Consider the following 23238-nt stretch of genomic DNA (forward strand, 5'->3'; position numbering starts at 1 on the left):
ACATGGGAATGAGGACGGCTATGCTGAGACGTGCGCTCGCAGAGATCTGCCTGACGTCAGACGCACCTGCTGCACCTAGTATAGGGCTGGTGCACATGGGAATGAGGACGGCTATGCCTAGACGTGCGCTCACAGAGATCGGCCTGATGTTAGACGCACCTGCTGTACCTAGTATAGGGCTGGTGCACATGGGAATGAGGACGGCTATGCTGAGACGTGCGCTCCCAGAGAACTGCCTGACGACAGACGCACCTGCTGCACCTAGTATAGGGCTGGTGCACATGGGAATGAGGACGGCTATGCTGAGACGTGCGCTCGCAGAGATCTGCCTGATGTCAGACACACCTGCTGTACCTAGCATAGGGCTGGTGCACATGGGAATGAGGACGGCTATGCCTAGACGTGCGCTCACAGAGATCGGCCTGATGTTAGACGCACCTGCTGTACCTAGTATAGGGCTGGTGCACATGGGAATGAGGACGGCTATGCCTAGACGTGCGCTCACAGAGATCGGCCTGATGTTAGACGCACCTGCTGTACCTAGTATAGGGCTGGTGCACATGGGAATGAGGACGGCTATGCTGAGACGTGCGCTCCCAGAGATCTGCCTGATGACAGACGCACCTGCTGCACCTAGTATAGGGCTGGTGCACATGGGAATGAGGACGGCTATGCTGAGACGTGCGCTCACAGAGATCGGCCTGATGTTAGACGCACCTGCTGCACCTAGTATAGGGCTGGTGCACATGAGAATGAGGACAGCTATGCTGAGACGTGCGCTCGCAAAGATCTGCCTGATGTCAGACGCACCTGCTGTACCTAGCATAGGGCTGGTGCACATGGGTATGAGGATGTCTATGCTGAGACGTGCGCTCCCAGAGATCTGCCTGATGTCAGACGCACCTGCTGTACCTAGTATAGGGCTGGTGCACATGGGAATGAGGACGGCTATGCTGAGACGTGCGCTCCCAGAGATCTGCCTGATGTCAGACACACCTGCTGTACCTAGCATAGGGCTGGTGCACATGGGAATGAGGACGGCTATGCTGAGACGTGCGCTCGCAGAGACCTGCCTGATGTCAGACGCACCTGCTGCACCTAGTATAGAGCTGGTGCACATGGGAATGAGGACAGCTATGTCTAGACATGTGCTCGCAGAGACCTGCCTGACATCAGACGCACCTGCTGCACCTAGTATAGGGCTGGTGCACATGGGAATGAGGACAGCTATGTCTAGACATGCGCTCGCAGAGACCTGCCTGATGTCAGACGCACCTGCTGTACCTAGTATAGGGCTGGTGCACATGGGAATGAGGACGGCTATGCTGAGACGTGCGCTCACAGAGACCAGCCTGATGTCAGACGCACCTGCTGCACCTAGTACAGGGCTGGTGCACATAGGAATGAGGATGGTTATGCTGAGACGTGCGCTCACAGAGACCTGCCTGATGTCAGACGCACCTGCTGCACCAAGTATAGGGCTGGTGCACATGGGAATGAGGACGGCTATGCTGAGACGTGCGCTCCCAGAGATCTGCCTGATGTCAGACGCACCTGCTGTACCTAGCATAGGGCTGGTGCACATGGGAATGAGGACGGCTATGCTGAGACGTGCGCTCGCAGAGATCTGCCTGATGTCAGACGCACCTGCTGTACCTAGTATAGGGCTGGTGCACATGGGAATGAGGACGGCTATGCTGAGACGTGCGCTCCCAGAGATCTGCCTGATGTCAGACACACCTGCTGTACCTAGCATAGGGCTGGTGCACATGGGAATGAGGACGGCTATGCTGAGACGTGCGCTCGCAGAGACCTGCCTGATGTCAGACGCACCTGCTGCACCTAGTATAGAGCTGGTGCACATGGGAATGAGGACAGCTATGTCTAGACATGTGCTCGCAGAGACCTGCCTGACATCAGACGCACCTGCTGCACCTAGTATAGGGCTGGTGCACATGGGAATGAGGACAGCTATGTCTAGACATGCGCTCGCAGAGACCTGCCTGATGTCAGACGCACCTGCTGCACCTAGTATAGGGCTGGTGCACATGGGAATGAGGACGGCTATGCTGAGACGTGCGCTCACAGAGACCTGCCTGATGTCAGACGCACCTGCTGCACCTAGTACAGGGCTGGTGCACATAGGAATGAGGATGGTTATGCTGAGACGTGCGCTCACAGAGACCTGCCTGATGTCAGACGCACCTGCTGCACCAAGTATAGGGCTGGTGCACATGGGAATGAGGACGGTTATGCTGAGACGTGCGCTCGCAGAGATCTGCCTGATGTCAGACGCACCTGCTGCACCTAGTATAGAGCTGGTGCACATGGGAATGAAGACAGCTATGCCTAGACGTGCGCTCGCAAAGATCTGCCTGATGTCAGACGCACCTGCTGCACCTAGAATAGGGCTGGTGCACATGGGAATGAGGATGGCTATGCTGACACGTGCGCTCCTGACGACAGACGCACCTGCTGCACCTAGTATAGGGCTGGTGCACATGGGAATGAGGACGGCTATGCTGACACGTGCGCTCCTGACGACAGACGCACCTGCTGCACCTAGTATAGGGCTGGTGCACATGGGAATGAGGACAGCTATGCCTAGACGTGCGCTCGCAGAGACCTACCTGATGTCAGACGCACCTGCTGCACCTAGCATAGGGCTGGTGCACATGGGAATGAGGACGGCTATACTGAGACGTGCGCTCGCAGAGACCTGCCTGATGTCAGACGCACCTGCTGCACCTAGCATAGGGCTGGTGCACATGGGAATGAGGACGGCTATGCCTAGACGTGCGCTCGCAGAGATCTGCCTGATGTCAGACACACCTGCTGCACCTAGTACCGTACAGGGCTGGTGCACATGGGAATGAGGACGGCTATGCTGAGACGTGCGCTCGCAGAGAACTGCCTGATGACAGACGCACCTGCTGCACCTAGTACAGGGCTGGTGCACATGGGAATGAGGACGGCTATGCTGAGACGTGCGCTCGCAGAGACCTGCCTGATGTCAGATGCACCTGCTGCACCTAGTATCGGGCTGGTGCACATGGGAATGAGGACGGCTATGCTGAGACGTGCGCTCGCAGAGAACTGCCTGATGACAGACGCACCTGCTGCACCTAGTACAGGGCTGGTGCACATGGGAATGAGGACGGCTATGCTGAGACGTGCGCTCGCAGAGATCTGCCTGACGACAGACGCACCTGCTGCACCTAGTATAGGGCTGGTGCACATGGAAATGAGGACTACTATGCAGCCTGCAGAAACACCGTATCAGGTACTATACGCCCTTACTCAAACAGCGGAATACATTTCATAATGTTCCGCTGGAAGTTGGAACTATGATAAACATTCCCATCTGCGGAGAACTTCGCTCTCTGTTGTATCATGATTAGCGTTTGGGGGAATGACATATTCCGCCCTCGGTTCCTGGAAGAGTCCAGTGATGTATGTTAGTTGTTGCACCAGCATTAATCCTGTTTACGTCCCTTTCATGTGTTTGTGAATTATCTCTCTGGCTGAATAAGTCGGGCAGCTTCCAGCACAGAATAAAGAACCCCCACTTATTTATAATGGGACTCGTCTTCCCTGGAAGAGCCTGCACTGCATTATTGTGGACTGTAATTCTTACCAGGAAGGATGGGTCCGGTAATGATATCTGACATGTTGCATACATCAGCAGTAAGTGGAAATCTAGTCATTCCTGAGAGGTACAGAAGGAGTAACATCAAATAATGAACAGGGGCGGCACTTACCGGCTTACCTATGCCTCCCTAATTCAATAAAGTGTCCCTTTAATGTATATGAAACAGGTTGTATCATTGTACAGATTGTATCCATTGTGTGCTCAAACAGAACCTGATATTAGATTAACGATTCACAAAAAGCAATGACAGTAATTGACATTAAGCGATGGGTACATTGAATTAAATGCATATTGCAAAACTTGATTCATGTTGTGTCATTACAGTTTATGTAGCAGCATCATTCTCCACACTGATTTATTAAGCCACAGCACTGATGCAGAGGAGCTTACACTCTAATATTCCTACAATAAACATGCACTGGCAGTGGCAAACGCAGGATTTTCAAAAGGGGGTTTCCAGAGAGGCGGAGCAAAGCACGGAGATGGACACTTAGGTGACCCAGTATATGCCGGGTCAGTTAAAGTATTAACCCCTTCCTGACAGAGCCAGTTTTTGCGTTCCTGACAGAGCCCTTTTTTTCAAATCTGACATGTCTCACTTAAGTGGGGATAACTTTTTTTTGCTTTTACTTATCCCAGTGATTTTGAGATTGTTTTTTCGTGACACATTGTACTTCAAATTAGTGGTAAATTTGGGTCGATACAGTCTGTGTTTTTTTGTGAAAAATACCAAAATGTCGTAAAAAAATGGAAAATTTAGCAATTTGCAAAATGTTAAATTTTCTGCTTGTGAGACAAATAATCATACCACTCAAAATAGTTAATAACTAACATAGACCATATGTCTACTTTATGTTTCCATCATTATTTCAACTTCCTTTTAATTTTTTTGGACACTAGGAGGCTTACAATATGAATAGCAAATTCTCAAATTTTCAAGAAAATTTCAAACACTGATTTTTTTAGGGACCAGTTCAGTTCTGATGTGACTTTGAGGGACTTGTATGTGAGACACCCCCATAAATGATACCATTTCAAAAACTGCACCCCTCACAGTATTCAAAACAGCATTTTGGAAGTTTGTTAACCCTTTAGGTGTTTCACAGGAATTAAAACAAAGTGTAGGTGAAATTTCAAAATTTCATTTTTTTTGCAGATTTGCAATTTTAATACATTTTTCTAAGGAACACAGTACATTTTACTAGAGAAATGTGACTAAAAATTGATTCCCCCAATTCTTTTGTTTTCATAAATATCCTATATGTGGCCCTAGTGTGCACGTTGACCAAACCACAGGCTTCATAATAGAAGGAGCACCTACTTGATTTTGGAGCCTCCTTTTTATGAGATTATTTTTTAGGCACCATGTAGGTTTCTAGGCACCATAAGATGCTAAAAGTTAGGAACCCCCCCACAAGTGACCCCATTTTGCAAACTACACCCCTCAGGGAATTCATCTAGGGGTATAGTGTACATTTCAAACCCCCAGGGGTTTCACCAATTGTGGTACAACTGGGCAGTGAAAATGAAAAATTATTTTTTTTACACAAAAATGCAGTTCTGGCTCCAAATTTGTCATTTTCAGAAGGTATGAAGGAGACAAAGCACCCCAAAATCTGTGCCCCAATTTCTCCCGAGTACGGCAATGCCTCACATGTGACCAAAAAATACCATTTGGGTGCATGGCAGGACTCAGAAGGGAAGGAGTGATTTTTGGATTTTGCAGCTCAGATTCTGGTGGAATTTTGGTGGGTGCTATGTCGCATTAGCAAGACCCCCCAAGCACCAATACAGTGGAACCCCCCCACAAGTGACCCCATTTTGCAAACTACACCCCTCAGGGAATTCATCTAGGGGTATAGTGTACATTTCAAACCCCCAGGGGTTTCACCAATTGTGGTACAACTGGGCAGTGAAAATGAAAAATTACATTTTTTTACACAAAAATGCAGTTCTGGCTCAAAATTTTTCATTTTCACAAGGAATGAAGGAGAAAAAGCACCCCAAAATCTGTGCCCCAATTTCTCCCGAGTACGGCAATGCCTCACATGTGACCAAAAAATACCAGTTGGGTGCATGGCAGGACTCAGAAGGGAAGGAGTGATTTTTGGATTTTGCAGCACAGATTTTGGTGGAATGAATGGTGGGTGCTATGTTGCACCAATACAGTGGAACCCCCCCACAAGTCACCCCATTTTGCAAAGTACACCCCTCAGGGAATTCATCTAGGGGTATAGTGTACATTTCAAACCCCCAGGGGTTTCACCAATTTTGATACAAGTGGGCAGTGAAAATGAAAAATTACATTTTTTTACACAAAAATGCAGTTCTGGCTCAAAATTTTTCATTTTCAGAAGGTATGAAGGAGAAAAAGCACCCCAAAATATGTGCCCCAATTTCTCCCGAGTACGGCAATGCCTCACATGTGACCAAAAAATACCAGTTGGGTGCATGGCAGGACTCAGAAGGGAAGGAGTGATTTTTGGATTTTGCAGCTCAGATTCTGGTGGAATTTTGGTGGGTGCTATGTCGCATTAGCAAGACCCCCCAAGCACCAATACAGTGGAACCCCCCCACAAGTGACCCCATTTTGCAAACTACACCCCTCAGGGAATTCATCTAGGGGTATAGTGTACATTTCAAACCCCCAGGGGTTTCACCAATTTTGATACAAGTGGGCAGTGAAAATGAAAAATTACATTTTTTACACAAAAATGCAGTTCTGGCTCAAAATTTTTCATTTTCAGAAGGTATGAAGGAGAAAAAGCACCCCAAAATCTGTGCCCCAATTTCTCCCGAGTACGGCAATGCCTCACATGTGACCAAAAAATACCATTTGGGTGCATGGCAGGACTCAGAAGGGAAGGAGTGATTTTTGGATTTTGCAGCTCAGATTCTGGTGGAATTTTGGTGGGTGCTATGTCGCATTAGCAAGACCCCCCAAGCACCAATACAGTGGAACCCCCCCACAAGTGACCCCATTTTGCAAACTACACCCCTCAGGGAATTCATCTAGGGGTATAGTGTACATTTCAAACCCCCAGGGGTTTCACCAATTTTGATACAAGTGGGCAGTGAAAATGAAAAATTACATTTTTTTACACAAAAATGCAGTTCTGGCTCAAAATTTTTCATTTTCAGAAGGTATGAAGGAGAAAAAGCACCCCAAAATCTGTGCCCCAATTTCTCCCGAGTACGGCAATGCCTCACATGTGACCAAAAAATACCAGTTGGGTGCATGGCAGGACTCAGAAGGGAAGGAGTGATTTTTGGATTTTGCAGCACAGATTTTGGTGGAATGAATGGTGGGTGCTATGTTGCACCAATACAGTGGAACCCCCCCACAAGTCACCCCATTTTGCAAAGTACACCCCTCAGGGAATTCATCTAGGGGTATAGTGTACATTTCAAACCCCCAGGGGTTTCACCAATTTTGATACAAGTGGGCAGTGAAAATGAAAAATTACATTTTTTTACACAAAAATGCAGTTCTGGCTCAAAATTTTTCATTTTCAGAAGGTATGAAGGAGAAAAAGCACCCCAAAATATGTGCCCCAATTTCTCCCGAGTACGGCAATGCCTCACATGTGACCAAAAAATACCAGTTGGGTGCATGGCAGGACTCAGAAGGGAAGGAGTGATTTTTGGATTTTGCAGCTCAGATTCTGGTGGAATTTTGGTGGGTGCTATGTCGCATTAGCAAGACCCCCCAAGCACCAATACAGTGGAACCCCCCCACAAGTGACCCCATTTTGCAAACTACACCCCTCAGGGAATTCATCTAGGGGTATAGTGTACATTTCAAACCCCCAGGGGTTTCACCAATTTTGATACAAGTGGGCAGTGAAAATGAAAAATTACATTTTTTTACACAAAAATGCAGTTCTGGCTCAAAATTTTTCATTTTCAGAAGGTATGAAGGAGAAAAAGCACCCCAAAATCTGTGCCCCAATTTCTCCCGAGTACGGCAATGTCTCACATGTGACCAAAAAATACCATTTGGGTGCATGGCAGGACTCAGAAGGGAAGGAGTGATTTTTGGATTTTGCAGCTCAGATTCTGGTGGAATTTTGGTGGGTGCTATGTCGCATTAGCAAGACCCCCCAAGCACCAATACAGTGGAACCCCCCCACAAGTGACCCCATTTTGCAAACTACACCCCTCAGGGAATTCATCTAGGGGTATAGTGTACATTTCAAACCCCCAGGGGTTTCACCAATTTTGATACAAGTGGGCAGTGAAAATGAAAAATTACATTTTTTTACACAAAAATGCAGTTCTGGCTCAAAATTTTTCATTTTCAGAAGGTATGAAGGAGAAAAAGCACCCCAAAATCTGTGCCCCAATTTCTCCCGAGTACGGCAATGCCTCACATGTGACCAAAAAATACCAGTTGGGTGCATGGCAGGACTCAGAAGGGAAGGAGTGATTTTTGGATTTTGCAGCACAGATTTTGGTGGAATGAATGGTGGGTGCTATGTTGCACCAATACAGTGGAACCCCCCCACAAGTCACCCCATTTTGCAAAGTACACCCCTCAGGGAATTCATCTAGGGGTATAGTGTACATTTCAAACCCCCAGGGGTTTCACCAATTTTGATACAAGTGGGCAGTGAAAATGAAAAATTACATTTTTTTACACAAAAATGCAGTTCTGGCTCAAAATTTTTCATTTTCAGAAGGAATGAAGGAGACAAAGCACCCCAAAATCTGTGCCCCAATTTCTCCCGAGTACGGCAATGCCTCATGTGTGACCAAAAAGTGGCAGGACTCAGAAGGGAAGGAGTGATATTTGGATTTTGCAGCACAAATTCTGGTGGAATGATGGTGGGTGCTATGTCGCATTAGCAAGACCCCCAAAGCACCAATACAGTGGAACCCCCCCACAAGTGACCCCATTTTGCAAACTACACCTCTCAGGGAATTCATCTAGGGGTATAGTGTACATTTCAAACCCCCAGGGGTTTCACCAATTTTGATACAAGTGGGCAGTGAAAATGAAAAATTACATTTTTTACACAAAAATGCAGTTCTGGCTCAAAATTTTTCATTTTCAGAAGGTATGAAGGAGAAAAAGCACCCCAAAATCTGTGCCCCAATTTCTCCCGAGTACGGCAATGCCTCACATGTGACCAAAAAATACCATTTGGGTGCATGGCAGGACTCAGAAGGGAAGGAGTGATTTTTGGATTTTGCGGCTCAGATTCTGGTGGAATGAATGGTGGGTGCTATGTGGCATTAGCAAGACCCCCGAAGCACGGTGAAATTATGAACCTAAAAATCCATAGATGTGTGGTATATTTTAAAACACTCCTTTATACATAGGCCGGGTTTGTCGGGGCAAGTGTCACACTGGAAAATAGTTTGCTTTCTTATTCCCTTTTTATAGCAAACTTTGCACCTTTTTTGTGTCCTGCCCTTTTTTCCAGTGGAGGGGATTTCATCAGGAAAATGCTGCCCTGGTACAATACGGGGGCCAGTACTAGAAGTACTGGGGCCCTCTGCCTGCTGGTTCCCAAATATTAGGCCCTTTATGACTTCCTCTTGAAAGTGCATAAATGTCCCCCTCTGGCCGGTAGAACGGAATAGCACGTAAGCGTTATACAGTGCCATCTGGATGATATACACGGCCAGCTTCTTGTACCAGATTTTTGTTTTCCGCAGGGCACTGTACGGCTTCAGTGCCTGATCTGAAAGATCCACTCCGCCCATGTACCTATTGTAATCCAGGATACAATTAGGTTTTGAGGTGTGGGTACTGGTACCTCGTACAGGGACGGAGGTGGTACTGTCTCCGTGAATTGTTGTCAGTATAAGGATATCCCTCTTGTCCTTATATTTGACCAACAACATATTTTCGGTGCATATTCCCCTGCTTTCACCCCTTCTCATTACTTGGGCAATGTGCGTTTTTGGGAGGCCTCTTTGGTTCTTGCGCACAGTACCGCAAGCTGCTGTACCTCTTGAACCAAGGGCCTTAAACAGGGGGATGCTGGTGTAAAAGTTATCCACATATAGGTGATAACCTTTATCCAGGAAGGGGTGCACTAAATCCCAGACAATTTTTCCACTAACACCTACGAGGGAGGGGGGGCATTCTGGCGGTTCAATTCTTGAATCCTTCCCTTCATATACCCTAAACCTGTGAGTGTACCCTGAGGTGCTTTCACACAGCTTATACATTTTTATGCCATACCTTGCCCTCTTACTGGGAAGGTACTGGCGGAATTTAACCCTTCCTTTAACATGTATAAGGGACTCGTCTATGCAAATGAATTTATCTGGGATGTACATGTCTTCAAATTTGGCACTGAAATGATCAATGACCGGCCTGACTTTGAATAGCCGGTCAAAGGTGGGATCATCTCTGGGTGGGCACTGTGCATTATCGTTGTAATGCAAAAATTTAAGGATCGTCTCAAATCGAGCCCGGGGCATGGCCATACGGTAAAATGGGGTGCTGTACAGAACATCTGTACTCCAATATTGCCTAATTTCTGGCTTTTTTACTATGCCCATATGAAACACCAGACCCCAAAACGTCATCATCTCTACTGCATCTACAGGGGTCCACCTAGCAAATGATGACGTGGGGTTTTGAGCAATAAACTGCTGGGCATATAAATTAGTTTGGTCCACCATTAAATTTATAAAATCATCAGAGAAAAATAATTTGAAAAAGTCAATTTCTCTGAGACCTGTGGAATCAAATTGGATTCCTGGCATGGCCAAAAACTCAGGAACCTGGGGCTCAAAATTGTCTGGTGGTGGGGTCCATACGAGATCAATTATTGGGGGGGGGGGGTCTCAGCTGCTCTACGGGGGCGTCTTTGAGGGGGACCCTCATCACCAGAGGAGGAAGAGGAGCTTAAGGCGAATCCTTCAAATTCCCCGCTTGCATCACTGGCTGTGTCAGAGTCAGAAGCAAGCATGGCATATGCCTCCTCCGCTGAATAAATTCTTCTGGATGACTGGGATGACATTTGGGATGACATTTGGGATGCCATTTTTATTTTTGTGTTACTGGTAGTGAAATGTTTCAACACGTGTATAGTGTAGGGGGGGGTACAAACTTTATTTCAACCCGGGGGGTATGTAGTGTGTAGTGTGTATGTAGTGCAGAAAAAAAAAATACTTTATACAAAAAAAAAAAAATTGAAGGGGTTAAAAAAAATAAAAAATTGAAGGGGTTAAAAAAAAAAATTGAAGGGGTTAAAAAAAAAAATTGAAGGGGTTAAAAAAAAATTGAAGGGGTTAAAAAAAAAAAATTGAAGGGGTTAAAAAAAAAAAAAAAAAGGTCCTGCGCCAAAAATTGAGCACAGATGTTGGTCAGTAACGTCCGTCACTGAACAGCGCTCAAAGGCAACAGGAATTTGATCAAAAAAAAAAAAAAATAGATCAACCCTGTGCCGAAAAAGATGATCAGTGATGTACGTCACTGATCAGCGCACAGCGGCCACAGGACACCCACAAAATCACAGTGTGTGTAAAAAAAAAATTAAAAAAAGACCCCACAGCACACACAAAAAAAAAAAGGTGATCAGTGATGCGACACTGATTACCAGTGAGGGGCAGCAGGTGCACAACCTTTGGTGCAACTGACAGTGCAACTGGCAGGTATATATAAAAAAAAAAAAACCTCTGCACCCCCAAAAAGTTGCTGATCACCTCAGATATAGTGATCAGCACAAAAGGCGGGGGCAGCAGACACAAAATTTAGCACTCTCTATCACTCTCTGTCACTATCTCTCTCTATCTCTCACTATCTAACACTCTATGACACTGCAGCGGCAGCAGTGACAGGTATATATATATATATAAAAAAAAACCTGCGCCCCCAAAAAGTTGCTGATCAGTTAATTTATACTGATCAGCACAAAAGGGGGGGCAGCAGTCAGTTATATAAAAAATATATAGCACAATCTGTCACTATCTCTATCTCTCTCTCTCTATCTCTCTCTATCTCTCTCTATCTCTCTATCTATAACTATCACACTGCAGCAGCACAAAATATAGCACTCTCTGTCACTAGGCCTCTATCTCTCTCTCTCTCTATCTCTCTCTATCTCTCTCTATCTCTCTCTATCTCTCTCTCTATAACTATATCACACTGCAGCAGCACAAAATATAGCACTCTCTGACACTATCTCTCTCTATCTCTCTCTATCTAACTAACGCTATTACACTGCAGCAGCACAAGTTCACAACACAGGAAGTCACAAGTAACAGGATCCAGGAAGCATCCAGCACACTACAAGCAGTGATGAAGCAGGCAAGATATTTGCAAGGATCAGGTAAGTATTTTGCAAGGTTCTGGTCAGTATATCGCGGCAGCCAGGCACGGTGACCGCACTGCACGCAATTCCAGACCGGAATGGCGTCTGCAGTGCAGTCACCGTTAGTTTAAACCCCCCTCCATGGCTGTGATTGGTCCGTCGGTCCGACGGACCAATCACGGCCTTTGGGGGCGGGCGGGGTGAGGTGGGGTGACACCAGTGTCACCCTTACACCCCGCGGTGATTGGTGCTGTACTTTACAGCACCAATCACCTCCGATCGCGTGTCACCGGCGAACGTTATTCGCCGGTGACACAGAAAACGCTGTAATTGGCTGTTCACACTGAACAGCCAATCACAGCGATCGCCGACGGGGGGGCGGCATCGCAGCCCCCCCTGGGCATGCACGGACATGTCTGCTGTCAGGGACAGCAGACATGTTGAAACTGTCACCGCGTCTATAGACGCGGTGACAGTTAAATGCCATGACGTACATTTACGCCATGTGTCGGGAAGTACTTCCCGACCATGACGTAAATGTACGTCAATTGTCGGGAAGGGGTTAAAGATAGACCAAATGTATATAAATAATAATAATAATTTGATATATATATATACATACATACACACACACACACACACACACACACACACACACACACACATAGAGGGAATCAACAGCAGCGTAGACCCCTGGGCATAGCAATGTATTGGGGCACCTACCGATCCTCCAGCGGTACGGGTGGGGGAAGCTTTGATGTCCCGCAGGTGGTAGGGGGTATTATATCAACCGCTCAGCATGTAGGGCCTGTATCAGTAATTTCCACTAATTACCCCTTTACTGCACAGATGGTGGGAGATTGGGTGGGAGAAGGGGGCATTGGGCTGAATGAAGGGGCCCTGATACATAACTTCCAGGGTGGTAGAGGATGTTTAATATGCAGAGGAGGGGTGTATAGTGGAGTGGGCTTATTATTCATAATTTTCTGGTGGGAGGACAGCTTGCTTGATTGCAGATATTTCCAGTTCCCGGAACTAGATTTCTTAGCTTTTGGAATTAAAAACAAGAGAATCCCACCTACCAAGTGGTATTGGGGACTAGGGGATCAGAGTTCAGAAGGCAGAGCAATCTGCCCACGAGTATATAATACTACATACCAGGTGTGTGGAGCTGGAGCAGTAACCAGCTGCTGGAAGGCATATATCTCTGGTTCTGGGCACAGTAGAGACCAGCTTCTAGTGTCCCTCAAAGGGGGAGAGTCCCAGCTTTTGGGGTATAACCTCAGAAAAACTCTAAGTCAGACAGAACCTGAAATATCTGAATGGGAAGAGCAATTATCAGGCTTGGATGGGGACCACTACTTTGAAGTCAGATATCTCCGGTTCCCATGGGCCGATTTTAAAAATTCTTGTACCCATAGAAAGAGGGGACCCTAAGCTAGGTCTAGGTTTCTGGGTACTCAGAAACCCCCCTGTGTGCGCTACTGACTGGTGGCAGTTGTATGGAGGAGCCCTGTAGCCCTTGTTGCATGTGTGATACTGGGGCTCCACGGAAGAAATACCACATAATAAGTCATACAGTCTGGGGGCATAGAGTGGAGAGGGTCGATTTCCAGTCTCCATCTGGGACCCCCTCCTTTTCAGTCAGCAGGGCATCAGTTTCTATGTACTAGGGTCACTAAGGAGACCCTAGCAGAAATTAGAGTGCTTGCGTGAAACACCAGGAAAAATGGCTGCCGGAGACGCGCAGAACTGCTGCCAAAGACGCAAGATTCTGGAGGGGTAGATATTCATGAAATGGGTGCACCCCAGTGGCGGATCTAGAGGAGGGGCTACAGCGCAGTCCAACACCCACTGCCAGTGAGTCAGGTTGAAGTGGCAGTTGCTGTGCCTCTCCTATTTGCATCTTGAACTGTGCTGCCCCCCCCCCCTCTGGATCCGCCCCTGGTGCACCCATAATAGATTCAACACTGTTTTTGAGGCAAAAATGTTTGATGACCAACCCTACTTAGAGTTGGCCATTTTATGGTTGGCTGTTGATGCTTCCCTTATGGATGGCTTTACACCATAGAAGTTATCCATGAATGGTACCATATATAAATTACCTTGATTGTGTAAAACCATCTGCAAAGAGCCATTAAATGTTTAACCCACTGATGGTTACCCCTGCTTTAATACATAGAGCCATATTAAAGTAGGAGTAAATTCCAGAGTATGGGAAGATGCCACAAGCAGTAGAGGAGCTATGCAGGGAATTAGGGAAAATTCACCCAGAAGATGTGGGATACTCTCAATTTTTCTGGTAGTCTCCCACATTCCCACAAAGGAGGGCAGATCTCCTGTATCTGAGCAGCAACCTCTAGTAAAGGACAGGGAGATAATTACAGAAATGTTGGTGCTGTATGTAGGGGGTAGGGCTAAGAATTCTGAATCACACCAGCTCCTCCCTGCGGATCTGCAATTCATGTCAACTTCCTGAGACGGGACCCAATGGCGTGAGAGCCTGGCCCCACCTCTGTAGAGACCTGCGGAACCTCCTCTAAAGGTTTCTAGATAGTAGACTGCAAAAATAGGTAGGTATAAAATACTATATAGAAAGCAGAAGAGGACCAAGAGCTACAGTAGATGTAATATGGTGCCAAAATGGTACGTTTTCCCAAAATCACATATGTAGTAATAGTGTGTGATTTGTGGTAAAAATCGCACTTTCAAAATCGCATCCAGATGTTTTCATATTGAAAAGATGAAAATCTCCAATGTAATAGGCTTCACCCACTGCCCACCATTGCCAGGGATAGCCTCAGGCTTCAGGCCTGGTCCTGGGTGCCTAAAGAGAGGCGACGCCTTTATTGGAGGTGTCCCTACTTCCTCAAGAATCCCCGGCTTCAGGTTAAGCTGGCTGAATGCAATGGTCTGGGGTACTCAAGTCAAGTGTGTCCCCTGGCTGTGCCATTGCCCCCTGCTGGTGGAGCCTGGTGCTGCTTCTAAAAAATGGGAAGTTCATAAAACATGGAGAACCCCTATACATTTTGTTCTCATTATTATTTGAACCATGGACCATTTAAAAAGCCTTCTAGAAGGTGCAAAATAAATAAGTAGAATCTAATTGGTTGCTATCGGCAACATCCCATCTTCAGTAGAACTACCATCTTAGTAAACTAACCCCTTATCATAAACTAGGAATACGTCTCACTGACGTCTGTCCAGTCATATATAGTTACACTAGGTGATTCATCACCCCCTACGGGCGCTCTTCACACCGTCGTAAGGGGCTGCGCCCCCTTAATTAGTGAACGTTTGTATATGAGAAATATGGTTAGAATTGTATGAAAGATGCCTGTATTGCAACTTGAGTTATAGGTGAAATGTGTTAAATAGAGAGCATATGATTTGGAAGGGGGTGTGTATTGTTTTGTTTAATTAAAAAGCGGTTACAGAGTAAGATGTACATTGATAGTGTGGATGGTACAGTGACATTTGTGGGTGTGGGGGGGGGGGCTGTGTGTGCATGTTGTTTAGGTGTGTGTGTGCAATAGTATAGTAGGGTGTTTCTGAGTCAGCGGCTCCCCACTGGCGGAGGTCATGACACAGGAAAACAGGAGGCTGGGTAGTGATACGGGTGTGTGGGCATAAGGGGGACTAAAGAGGAGGGTGGGAGATACTGTGCAGCTTCTGCCAGTGGGTGAGGGTCCAGCGTGGCAGTACAGGAGTACAGGATGGTGGCCCTGAGTCAGTGTCTCCTCCTACTGGGTGGGAGTTCGGGTGCATGAGAGCAGGAGGCTGGGCTATGAGGCATGATAGGGGCATGTGGGCAAAACAGCGTCAGCGACTCCCCAGTGGTGGAAGTTACGGTTCAGGAGAGCAGGAAGCTGTGTAGTGATAGGGGTGTGTGAGTATACGGGGGACTAAAGAGGGGCTTAGGGGTGCGGTGAATTGCGGGAGGGGCGCGGGGGGTGCCGTGAATCAAGGGAGGGAGGGGGCGCAGGTGTCCGCGAATCGCGCGACGGGGGGTTGCGAATTGCGGGAGGGGGGGTGCGCGGGGGGTGACGTGAATCGTGGGAGGGGGCGTGAATCGCGGGAGGTGGGGTGCGCGGGGGGTCCGAGAATTGCGGGAGGGGGGGGGCACGGGGCGCGATGAATCACCTAGTTGGTTAGATATTCTTGTAGAAGGATGTAGGATGTTGCTGTCATTCAGAATGCATTTACAAAAACAGTAATAGTAGCAGTAAAAGATCTGACTTAAAACACCTACAGTAAAACAGAACAGGTGTTAGATATTATACAAAGAATTGGTTGATGATGTCTAGGTTGACGTGCACATAGTTGTCACTAAAAAAAAATTGCCACAAGAAAAAATCAACACAGAAAGGTCAACACATGTAAATGTTGACATAAGTGTGGCACTTCATTGGTGTCCATGTCGACACATGAGAATGAATATGAAAACATAAAAAAAAGAAATATAAATCTTCAAAAACTCATGTCAACCTTTTTCATTGTCGACCATAGCCGTGTCAGTGTTTTGCATGTGCAATTTAATCCTGGGGTTGCCGTGAATCGCGCGCGGGGGGGGGGGGGGAAGGAGGTGAGGGGTGTCCGCGAATCACGGGAGGAGGGGTCGTGGGTGGATGGTTTGGCTGCCCTGACTGTAAAAAATGTTTTCTTCTAAGTCAACGAAATCTTCTTTCCTCTGATTTAAACTCATGTCCACGTGTCCTAGAGTCCTTCCTTACAGTAAAAAGGGCGTCTGACAGTTCCCTGATATATTTGTACATATTGAGCATGTCTCCCCTTAAACGTCTCTTCTCTGGTGTAAATAGTCCCAGATGCTTAATCTCTCCTCGTAGCTTAAATTCTCCATTCCCCTAATAAGCTTTGTTGCTCTTCTGTGGACTTTCTCTAGTTCTATGATCTCCTTTTTACAGTGCGGGGCCCAGAACTGTACGCCATAATCTAGATGCGGTCTAACCAATGCTTTGTACAGTGGCATAATTACATTTGAGTGCCTAGTCTCCATACCCCTATTTATACATGCCAGTATCCTGTTCGCCTTATTTGTTGCTATATGACATTGGGCACTACACCCCAGTTTGTTATCTATTTGGACCTCAAGGTCCTTTTCAAGTTCTGAATTACCTAATGCCTCCCCGCTTAGGTTATAACTAGCACACTGGTTATGTTTCCCAAGGTGCATTTATCCACACTGAACCTAATTTTCCACTTTTTGCCCACTCGTCTAATTTATTAAGATCGCTCTGAAGTGCGGAGCCATCCTCGGGTGATCGAATTACTCTGCTCAGTTTTGTGTCATCAGCAAAGATGGAAACATTGCTGAGTAATCCCACCCCAATATCATTAATAAATATGTTAAATAAAAGATCACCCAGCGTTATGATCCCTCGCTGACCATTTTCACGTACGGTCATGGAGAGAGAATTGACGGCTATTCATTGAGGTGACATTTGTAGCAGCTATGGGGAATATAAATATGTATGCAGCCTTCTGCTCTGAAGCTGCCTTTTCCTTTCGTGCGTCCGCATAATATTACTAAATCATTTCAAGTAAAAAAATGTTGCGTTGCAGAATGTTCCGTTTATCTGGTCTCAATCTATTTCCTTTTTGAAGATGTATGCAATAAAGTTCTGTCAACCTGAATTTTGCAGCTGTCAGAGTCACGGCAAACTGTGTTTATTGTTTAATCTCCAATGCTCTCTGGTTCTTCTTGTGTTGTTTACAGTCACATTACCTCCATCTGCCTCTCTGTAGCTTCATTCTGGGTGGAACTGGAACTTTGTGGGCCCCATAGCAAAACTTTGAAACGGTCCCCAACCCCACCATTGTCTCTTCAATGCCCCTTAAGGGGGCAGAAGAAACAGTGAGGTGAATGAGAGAGAGAGAGGGTGTCAGGGAGACAAATGGGGAGAGAGGGAGTCAGGTAGAGAGAGGTGGAGGCACAGGGAAAGAGGGTGACAGGAATAGAAATTGGGAGAGACAGGAAGAGAGGGGGTGTTAGAGAGAAAGAGAGAGGGTTATAGAGAGATATGGGGGAACGAGAGGGAGAAAGTGAACGCGAGAGAGATGGTATCAGGGAGAGAAAGGAGGATATAGAGGGGGAGATTGGTCAGTAGGTCTTCTTCCCCAAACTAGCTGAGTGTGAAATAGACATGAACATGAAGTTATTATCAGGTGATAAGTGTATCCTATCAGGAAGAGATAGGCATAACCATTATGGGGGTATATTAACCCAGGTTAGGTGACCCCCCCTTTTTCGCACCATCTTGTGGAAGCCCTCCGATCCGCCCTTAATTTCATTCAATTTTGAGTGTTTCAATTTGATAGTCCCCTATTTAAAGCCAGATGGGAGGAAAGTTGCTACTAGCCAGTGGTCAAAACAGGGCATAAGTGGTCATTGTGGGGCACCCCCTTTTTGATGGATGGCGAGTGTGCCCTTCGCCTGTGGGTAGACAAAGGGCTTTCCCATACATGAGCATCAATTGCTTTGCCAGAGTAAAGGGTGGTGGGTCCCGCACAATGCAGGTTATGCAGTAGGAGGTGGTGGTGGTATAATATCAAGTTGACTGGACTGGCGTTTGTTAGTGGCTTCTTCTTGTCATCCTCCCACACTCAGCTAAACAGGTCACCAAATCAATTAATACTTGTTGAACTTTTAAATCTAGCTGTTGGTGTCCGTGTGATTGTTAGGAGGACTAAGTGTGCGGACCCAGTTGCAGTAGTACAAAGGTCCTGCTTTCCTCCTGTGGGCTAAAGCTTCACCTACAACAGCCACATTTGTGGGGCCGAATTAGGTCCGGCCCCAGAACGGTGCCGCCAGGTCTTAGGTTGGACAAGGCTGCTCACAGGAGTTCAGAATACTTCAAGATATGGTGATGATGTGAGCACACTCAGTCTTTATTTGCATGAGGATGGAACCCATGTGTGCAACAATGCACAGCTGTTACCTGGGAAGCTGTACCCAACCTAATACTAAAGATGCAACAATGCACAGATGAAATGATAACACAAAGCAAATACTGTAGCCAGTAACTGCAACTGCAGAAGATAGTACCAAAAAATATACAAAAGGAAATGCTGCAGGGGAATGTCCCCTGACTTATCTGAGAGGTGATGAGATAGACATGGCCAGGTCATGGCCAAGACACTGCGGCTGACAGGCAGAAACGCTGGACAAGGCTCAAGGCTGAGACCGGGAACACACTGAAGCAGGAGATGCCAAAGAAGACAGGACGCTGAACAGAATTATAACTGGTGTCTAACAGCTGCACTGGCCGGATTTATTTAAGCAACCCACCCCGCCGGCATGTGACATCAGCCACCGTTCTAGAGCCCCGATGCTTCCGAGCAGCATTAACGCCAGAGCTCAGGGGGGGGGGGGGGCGGCGAAATTGTCCCGGGGCCTGTTTGGCACGACTGAAGCCACAATGTAAAAGGACATATCTGTACCCAGGGCTCATTTTCGATGCCGCTGGATTCACAAAATGGCTTCCTTCATCTGCGCTGATGTAAGACTCTCATTTGGGGAACCGCCGACGCTGCAATATTTCACTGATTATTACTGGAATTTGATAGCAGATGGGTCAGATTTTCTCTACTTGGTATCAAATGATCACACAGTTTACAAAGAACAAAAAAAAATCTTTAAATAAAATAAAATGTTTCTGAGAAAGCTCAATAACAGCAGCGGCATCATTTAAACTGTTCCAGGGGGATTGAAAGAGGAGCACTGATAGGATTGTTCTAAGTTAATACATCACAGCTGGTCGATGTTTGGTTCTTGTCTTTTCGGGAGAGAAGAATGTTTTAAGATCTATATAAAACGTGTTCCAGATTTAAGGGTCTGGAAACGTCCATTGTGACAGCTTAAATTCCGCATCTATTTTTATTGATGCGTTTCACAAGGTACGTTGCTTCCTGCTCATTCACGACCCTCTCGTCGAATTCCACACTCAGGCACGAGAACGCGGGCCCACACGCGCACGCAAGCCCAAGCACGCACACACATATATCATCCTCTGCGGACCAAATTAGTTGGTTAACGGGATCCTAGATCATCTCAGAATAATTTAATGGAAGGCTCTGTTACATGCTAATGCTACTCCAGTAGAACAAGCCATGGTATAACAATCTGACAGAATTGATATAAAAGTGTTTTGTAGTAAGACACAAAGGGCGCACTGTAATAGGGTGCGATTTTTTTTTTTAAACTGCAATTTTTTTTTGGGGGGGGGGTGTCAAAAATGGCCAAAATCGCATGTTTACTTAAAATAGCACATGAAATAGTGTGGGGTGTGCGGTTAAAATCGCACTTTGGCCGCGACCAAAAAAGTCGCCGTTCAAAAATCGCATCCATGTGTTTTCTCATTGAAAACATCAAAATCGCAACTGTACAGTAATAGGGTGCTGCTCTTCCCCGATACTGGGGGAAATCCCAGTATCCCCTCAACCAATCAGGGTATTTTGCATGTGTGTATGCAGATATGGTATTAAAGTCGTACTGTACTTTTTTTTACATTGGTCATGCTGTGGGACTACAAGTCCCAGCGGGCTCTTGAATGCATGCGGGGGAGGCTTGCTTGTTCCACAGCACAACCCAATGTTATTTTTGAATCTTAATTTTTACACCAAAAAAGATCAGCACGACACCCACCACCCAGGGGTGCTGGGGCCAGGATGGGTGAAGCTTGGGGGAACCCCTTTATTGGGGGGTCCCTACTCCCCCAGGGACCCCATCCAGGGCTGACCAGTGAGTATGTGATGGCCAGAGGATCTTGTATAAAAAGTGTCACCTGGCTGTGGCCGCTGCCTGTTGAAGCCCGGTTTTGGTTTAAAAATATGGGGAACCCCTAGTCTTTTTGTCCCCCATATTTTTGGAACAAGAACCAGTCCAAGAGCCCAGTGCTGGTTTTTAAATACAGGGGAACCCCAACAATTCCCCCCCCCCTTTTTGGGAAACCAGGATTGGTTTAAAGAGCCCAGGGCTGGTTATGCTGGGTCTATTTAAGAAAATAAAAATTACTAAAGAAATCGCAACACTTCAGTTACTAGAAAATCACACCTTTACTATAAAATTGGCAGAAATCACAAGTGATTTTCGGCTTGGTCTAAAAATTTGCACATGCAAGATTGCAAAAATCGCACATGTGACATGTGCGATATGGTGTGATTTTTTTAGCTATTACAATATTTCGCCCCAAAATGGGGACATATATTCCATGCAGGAAGCCCTGTGGAATCACAGGAGGCTCTGGAAAAACGCTACAAAACAATTCAATAAATATATTAAAAAATATCCATGTGCCTGACCCCTGTATTTTGACTTGTGTTCTATTCTATCATTGGGTTTTGGTTTTTGGCAAAATCACCCTTGGGTGTTTTGATTTGAATTCCATTTTTGGTTCAGTTAAAAACTGTCATGGCGGTTTGAAAAACACAGTCTTACCGCCGGTAAGTTACCGGCACCATTTTATGGGTGTTTCCTAATCAGCCACTGTGAATTCGTAGACAGCTGGAGGGACTCGTATCTTAGTAGAGCTTCCTAGACACCATAGGTTCCCGCTTGACCTAAAAGTTATTACAAACCATGAACCACGGTACCATGAACCATGAGTGCCATCATTCCCTGTTAGGACCCGTAGTGTGTCAGAGAAAAACATAGACTCTGTAACAGTTAATTAAAAAAAAAAAAAAAGAAAAATCTCACAAAAAGGCATAAATGAAACAAAATTCACAAATCTCTCAAAGAGACTACAATACAAAGCCGATCAATTGCTGTCAGTCACAGGGAGCTCAGAGTTTACATTGGATTTTAGGACACTCTAGGATCTGTCAAGAGCACGTCTCTGTGGCTTATGTAGAGAGTACGCTTCTCCTGGCTTCAACCGCGTCTCTGAGTTACAAGTGAGTGACTGCTGATAACCGCGCACTTCAGCCATCTGACATATAAATGAAACCACAAAGAGTAAAGTCAATATAAAAATATTGGTAACATAATAACTGTTCCCAACCACAACATACTAAAAAAGTATTTAGTGATAAGCACAGGTATGTTTCATTTGTAGCTTGTCCAGGTCTAATTATTGGGCCGTGAGACAGATCATCGTTTACACTACACAATATGTTCTATTGATAAGTATTGCTCGGGGAGCTTTAACATCTCCACCCCAAGGCCCTGGCATCTGGCTAGCAGAATGGCACCCTGTGGCCAGTAGCTCAGCTGCAGTATGGAGTGCCACCCCACGCATTTATCTCTACACTTTCTCCCACCGGCAGTGCTACAAGTTAGTAGGTGCATTGTGGATGAGAGCGAGGAGGTTATTCCGCACTTTGACCCCAATATTTTTGAATATAACAGGATACACATGATAGAAGACAAGCGGTATTCAATACAATAAGGTAATAATCTATCTTGGGTACAGTAATACAGCACTGTGACGCTCCAATAACACACATTAGTATGAAGGCAGAGGACGAGTGCCAAATGCTGGGCTACAAAACATGGTAAGCATTATTGGGATTATTGTGCAGGAGAACTAATGTGGGCATTATGTGTAAAGGGCGCTACTGGGGACATTGTGTAAGGGGCACTTTTGGGGGCATTACCTATATAGGCAGGAGTACTACAGGGGCATTACTTCTATCATAATGTGTAAGGGGCATAAAGATGTGTGATATAATGTGTAATAGGCATTATACTGTGTGGCATAATATGTAATGGGCACTATGGTTTGCAGCATAATATGTAATTCGAATTATGGCGTGTGACCATGTGTAATAGGCTTTACTGTGTGTAACAATGTGTAATGGGCTTTACTGTGTGTGACAATGCGTAATGGGCATTATGGTGTGTGGCATAATAGGTAATGGGCACTACAGTGTGAGGTTTAATGTGTAATGGGCATTATGGTGTGTGGTATAATGTGTAATGGGCATTATTGTGTGTTGTATAATGTGTAATATATATTATGGTGTGTGGCATAATATATAATGGGCACTATGGTGTGCTGTATAATGCATAAAGGGCATTACAGTGTTTTGCATAATGTGTCATTCACATTACAGTGTGTGACAATGTGTAATGGGCATTATGGTGTGTGGCATAATATATAATGGACACTACGATGTGCGTATAATGAGTAATGGGCATTTTGGTGTGTGGTGTAATATGTAATGGTCACTACATGTGTGGCACAATGTGTAATGGTCATTATAGTGTGTGGCATAATATGGCATAATGTGTAATGGGCATTACGGTGTGCAGCATAATGTATAATGGGCCCGCTGGTACTTGTAGTT

The sequence above is a fragment of the Crinia signifera genome, chromosome 2, assembly GCF_055691185.1.
Source record: "Crinia signifera chromosome 2, ASM5569118v1, whole genome shotgun sequence".
NCBI lineage: Eukaryota > Metazoa > Chordata > Amphibia > Anura > Myobatrachidae > Crinia > Crinia signifera.